The sequence below is a fragment of the Crocuta crocuta genome, unplaced genomic scaffold (assembly GCF_008692635.1).
Source record: "Crocuta crocuta isolate KB4526 unplaced genomic scaffold, BGI_CrCroc_1.0 scaffold24, whole genome shotgun sequence".
NCBI lineage: Eukaryota > Metazoa > Chordata > Mammalia > Carnivora > Hyaenidae > Crocuta > Crocuta crocuta.
The window spans coordinates 6714960-6721185 of NW_027530974.1; the positions used below are offsets into that span (position 1 = coordinate 6714960).

At 39.9% G+C, this 6226-nt stretch overlaps 1 long non-coding RNA gene across 1 annotated transcript in view; it reads right to left on the bottom strand.

Moving 5' to 3' along the window:
• LOC144236371 (uncharacterized) overlaps positions 1-4593 on the bottom strand; it is a 60122-nt gene extending 55529 nt beyond the window's left edge. The window contains exon 1 of the long non-coding RNA XR_013336497.1: positions 4486-4593. This is a non-coding gene — a long non-coding RNA (uncharacterized LOC144236371). The remainder of the gene's footprint in view (positions 1-4485) is intronic.
• Between the last annotated feature and the right edge of the window lie 1633 nt (positions 4594-6226).

Genomic DNA, 6226 nt, shown 5'->3' on the forward strand with positions numbered 1-6226 from the left:
GAGCTGTAAAAAACGGGGGCGTATGGGATATGAAATTGAAAATGTGAAGTCATTTTGAGAAGTGTTGATTCAATTTACCAAATCTTTAGCAAATTATAGGTAGGCATTAAAACCGCAGGTGAGGCTTGGTGAAGCCAAAACACTATGAAGAGACTCTGCAGTAGACTATGTTTTTCTCATTCAGTTTATTTTGTGATTTATTAAAAAAAATTTAACTTTTTTTTACTTATTTTTGAGACAGAGAGAGACAGAGCATGAGCAGGAAGGGGCAGAGAGAGAGGGATACACAGAATCCGAAGCAGGTTCTAGGCTCTGAGCTGTCAGCACAGAGCTCGACGTGGGGCTCGAACCCACAAACTGAAAGATCATGACCTGAGCCAAAGTTGGATGCTTAACCGACTGAGCCACCCAGGCGCCCCTACTTTATGATTTATTTAGAATAAAACATTATTGGTTTTTCTTTTTTACTCAAGATAGGATCATTTTTAGTGCAAGTTGACTGCAGCTCTGGTAGTTTCAAGGTCTGGAGCAGAGAAACCACGGCAGGCCGGCACCAGGAATGCGCGGGGACCGTCAATGGCAAGGGCCGCGCTGAGAGCCAAGTGGCCATGCTGTCAGCTGAGAGAGGTCGTGCCACCAGGACCAGCATCTCCCTCGGGTGTCCTTTCTTTGGGCATCCGGTTGCTTCCCCCAGTGCAGCATCACATCACCTCACACTTTACAGGGAGTTTCCCAAATAGGCTCCCAGCACCCCCAGCCCCACAGTGCTCCGAGCAACACTTTCCCCATGCCATTCTCCAGTCCATAAACGAGCTGGCTGTTTGTCCCTACGCATCTAGCTCCGAAGGCCCTATATCATTCACTTCCATATGATTTATCCAATCTCGTTTTCATTATTTCATCAATCCAACCCCACAGCATGAAGAAGACTTGATTTTTTTCTTTTAATTTTTTTTTAACGTTTATTCATTTTTGAAAGACAGAGAGACAGAGTGTGATTGTGTAAGATCATGACCTGGACTGAAGTTGGACGCTCGACTGATTGAGCCACCCCAGGACTTGACTTTTCTTTAGCAGACAAAATGCTTGTTTTTACTCTTTTTGGGACTTTCTGCCTACTCTCTCTGCAAGGTGATCTAATACGAAGAGTGTATACACATCGGGGTCAGACAAGATGGAGATGAGAATCTGAAACTTTTTCTATTAATTTTTAAACATTTATTGATTGGTTACAGTACATCAGAAATGGCTAACTTCTTTGTCTCGTTAAATAGTTATCCATCACGTTAAACCTATGAGGCAGCTATATTATCTCTCCCCAGTTTATAGATGAAAAAACTGAGGCAGAAGGAAACCAAGCACAGCCAGTCAGCAGAGGAGCGGGGATTCAAATCGCAAACTGCTTGCAACTCAGAGCCAATGACCTTAACCATTACTGATTAGCAACTTACTCGTTATGTGAGCTTAAGCAAGCTACTTAATCTACCCAATCCTTAAGACTCTCATGTATAAACAGGGATATATATGTCTACTGTAATGGATTCATAAGATTATGTATATGAAGCTACTATCAAAAAATCTGGCATTCAAGAGTCTCCATAAATGTTTCTCTTTTCTTTTCTGTTCAATTATATTCCACTCATCTTTTACTTTCTATCTCTTTCATGAAGCCTCCTTGGAAGAAAGAATGAACCACTTCAGCCTACAGTGATCTCTTCCTCTTGTACCATCCAGGTACAATTAAATCTAAATTTTAATTTTAAATTTCTAAATCTAAATTTCTAAATTTCTAAATCTAAAATTTAATTTTAAATCATGTTCCAACTATTTCCTTTAAGTTAGACTTTGCTTCTCCACCTAAAATATTTTATAGGCAATAGCTACGTATTAAATTCTGTTTACATCCCCTGTACTTTGCAAAATACGTGGTAAGAACTAGATAAATGTTGGCTCGATTAGCAACACAGCCCCCTGGATACAGTTGCTTTAGAACAAGTGCGTTCTTGGGGTACCAGGGTGGCTCAGTCAGTTAAACACTGGACTTCGGCTCAGGTCATGATCTCATAGTTCGTGGTTTCGAGCCCTGCATTGGGCTCTGTGCTGACAGCTCAGAGCCTGGAGCCTGCTTCAGATTCTGTGTCTCCCCCTCTCTCTCTCTGCCCCTTCTTGGCTCATGCTCTGTCTCTCTCTCAAAACTAAATGAACATTAAAAAATTTTTTTTAACTTTAGACAAGTGTTTTTTTTTTTTTACATTTATTTATTTATTTGTGGGGGGGGCGGTTGGTGAGGAAGAGTAGAGAGAGAGGAAGAGGGAGAATCCTAAGCAGGCTCTGCACTGTCAGCACAGAGCCCTGCAGAGCCCAACGTATGGGACTCAAACTCATGAACCATGAAATCATGACCTGAGCTGAAACCAAGAGTCAGATGCTTAACTGACTGAGCCACCAAGGAGCCCTTAGAACAAGAGCATTCTATATTAGAAAAGGCTTATCAAAAGGTATTATGGAAAATACAGATTCGTAACTTATCATTTATCCAGCCTGGGTAACAATGAGTTGAAAATGAGAATCAAACTCTAACTCTCTTTGCTTACAGCCTGTGATGTACCTGGTTGTTGAAGGCTAACAAACTCTTGTTATTAAAAATCCAGCTATATCTTCCAAATTGCTATATGACCAAGGAAATAACGTTGATACTAGAAAATATTAAAAATAGTGCCCAACCTTAAATATGTATGGCTGCAATTAGTAAGTGCTTCACAGATGTGTTAATTATTCATAGCTGGTGATTTCCCTCTGAGGTCATTATAAAGACTATTAAAGTAACTGGGGTTTGTAGAATTGGCTAACTATTGTGTTAAGCCAATCCTGGGAGTGAGCCAAAATAAGAAGCCAAAAATGATTCCACTGATACAAACCATAGCCAAATAACAAAGACAACTGATTTAAGGCTCCAGACACAGTTCATTCTCTTTGAGTTCTTAAATTAGACCTAAGACCACCAGAACCTGGCCCCGGCACATTCCACAGAAGGAACAAAGTACCAAGGCTTATGCCTGGCCCTCTTCCACCCAGAAGGACTGCTTTACCTACAGTCCCAGGGCCATACCTGGCCTACTTTCCAACCAGACCGTACATGGTCTACTTTCCATCCAGTACTGAGTACTGGCACAGGCTCTACTTTTGCTTTCAGCTTTTGTCACGGACTCTTCTTTAGATGTTCTCAGTTTCATCCATTACCTCTTTAAAACATTGACCATTTCCATCTACAGTTTCTCAATTTGAGCCTCTTGGCTTGAAAAGGGTCAGCAGGAGGCAAAAGAAAAAAAAAAAAGAAAAAGCGCTAAGGAATTCTCTAATGTGAACATAACAGCCATTAGAAGGAGCTAGATGAAGGGTGCCAACCACACGGGTCAGCCAAGTGAGGGCCACGCTAAATGGAAAGATATCTTAAAGGAAGGAAATCTCAATATAGCTATTTCCGCTATTTCTGAAGAACTGGTCGGTTTCTAATACAAATCAGAAATAAACGATTTCAAATGCAAATTTCACACTGCACTTCTGAAAGTTAGAAATTTCACCAGCGAGCATGTCAAACAATTTGATTCGGATGTAGCATAATGAAAAGACACTGAATTAGTATCTATGTTTCCAGACAGGGAGAAGATTTAAGAATACCTAAACAAGGCAGGCTGAATATAGTCTACCCTACGGTGGAAAACTTCTGGATGCAGCTTATGCAACCTCCCTAATGAAGTGTCTCAAGTTTCTCTTCATTCTGCTAAATGTCACTCCCCGTGACGCTTACACACAATATATTATGCCTCTTATTTCATAGGGAGGATATGTCAACACGAAGTCCAATATTCAGATGAAATTTCAAACAGGCAAACTTCTGGAAGCTTCCAAGTGGCTTTAGAGTTGGCATAGTATAGGCTCCAAGTCCAAATGACTGTCCCCAATTTTTTCTCCGGACATAAAGAAGAAAACCCGCAATATGAAGTAATGAAGCAATGAAGTAATTTATTGTGCCAGATGAGAATTCCAGAAGGCAGTGTCTAAATATTAGACATTTTAATTTCTATTGTTTGCCATGAGCATGATTAGGCTACCTTGGTGATGGCCAGATTGTGAAGGATCACACAGAAGACAGCTCTTATTATGAGTATCTACCAACCGGCATTAAAGACAAAGGACCCGCAGGGTTCAAAAAGCTCTCATGCTACTCAAAAACATGTTTTGATGAAATGGATATTCATTCTCTCTAGAAAGTGTCCATTTCTTATCGGAAAGATTGAAACAGAAGTCCCAAATTCTCTTCGGGAGTAAAAGGAAAACAATGTCGTAAATAAGTATAGTTCCAGAGGCTGCAGGTAATCTTTGGGAAGGTTCCCAGAAATTGACAAAAAAAAGGACCCAAGGCCATCATCTCACCAGAGGCTACAAGGCAGTACAGTGTTCCCAAAGCAAAGACAAACAACTTACCCAGCCAGAGCCCCTCTTAGTAACGCCAAGTGGGTAGTAATTCATTACTGCTGGTCACTGGGTTCCAGTGAAGGAAACTGAAATGTCATACCTTCATTCACAACATGGGCTCATGGAATTATTTTTTCCGGATTCCTTGGGAAGTTAAAGTATTTGAGAAGAATATCAGGAACTGTTGTTTCAGCCTGTTTTGTGAGTAGATAATTGCCTTCCAACTCCATTAGTTCAGGAAATGATGTGTGCAGCATTGTTCTTAGATGGGGGTAGCGCTGTGTTTTAGCAGCACTCATACATGCTTATTAAACAAAACAAAACAAAAGCATGCAGTCTAAGTAAGTCACTTCGCTGAACTCAGACTTTCTGATTCTGGCCTCTAGATAAGAGGCTGGCCCCAGACAACCTACCCACATACCAACAACATTCTTTTGAAAGGGTGTAAGCAAAACGTGTTTTGAGAAATGAGAAATTTCACCAAAATTACTAAATGTAGTAATAAATAACATTGGTGAATTAAGTGCTGTCAAAATTGGGTCGGCAAAGACCTGTTTGAAAGGCTAGGTTTTTCTCTAATTTGGGTCTGAATCAAAGACCAGCTTGGGAACTAGAAGTAAAACATTTCATCCTGAGAAGTACCTTTGATTCCATGGAACATATTAGCTGATCTTCCTGAAATGTGACATCATTTGTGGTACCAGCTGTATGGGTGTGTCATCTAAGGATTTACAAAACTAGTATTTCTTTGGCTTTCGTATGTATTTTAAGATCATAGAAAGCAGTCTAATCCAGTTAAGTGCTCCAAGGGGAACTGCTGGGGACTTCACTTTAAGGAGCTTAAACTACTTACAGTCATGACCTATCAACTTTTTTATGGATGGACCGCAAAGAGTAAATTGCCAAATGGACATCTAGAATCGATGATGATGATGATGATAAAACTGTTTAAAGAAAACCTCAAACATTAAATATGGTACTTACACGTCAGGTTACATTGTAAATATATTACATAAGTTAGCTCACTTAATCCTCAGAACAAACCTATGAGGTAAGTTTTAGTACTTTCGCCACCCTTATTTTACAAATGAGGAAACTGAGGCACGGAGCAGTTAAGTAACCTGCCCGTGGTCACCTAAATAAGTGGCAAAGGTGGAATTGAACTCACAGTGGACACTTTTACCCCCTCAGCCACCCCATCTTTCGTGGTTTTCAGACACTTCTGTCTGATTCAGTTATGTATGTTACAATCGTCATACCTTCTCTTAACAGAGGTTATTATTTTGATGGTTTGCTAATGAAATGAGAAGTACTGAGAATTTTCTATGTAGAGTCTCTATTATGATTCAACATGAGTTTCCAATAGTTGCGGTAGAGAAGTTTTATTTTCCCCTTGAACAGCATATTACTATATTACAGGATAGGTCAATAAAGAGAAAGCCATTTATACGAAATATATATGCCTAGCATTGTCATTCAAAAGTTTAAGAATACATTATCTCTAAAGTTTTTTTTTTAAAAATACATTACCAAATGTAGAATTAAACTATTAAGAAATACTTCAGTTCTTACATTTTTTACATTTTACACTTTTAAAAAATCAGGTATGAAGAAATACAGGTGAAGAGTGCTAGGCTACAGTATATCTTCCCATCCATCTATCCATCCACCCCCCAACCCCCCCATCTACCACCCAACCATCCGTCCATCCACCCATCTACTCATCCACCCACCCCCCCCGCCATCTACC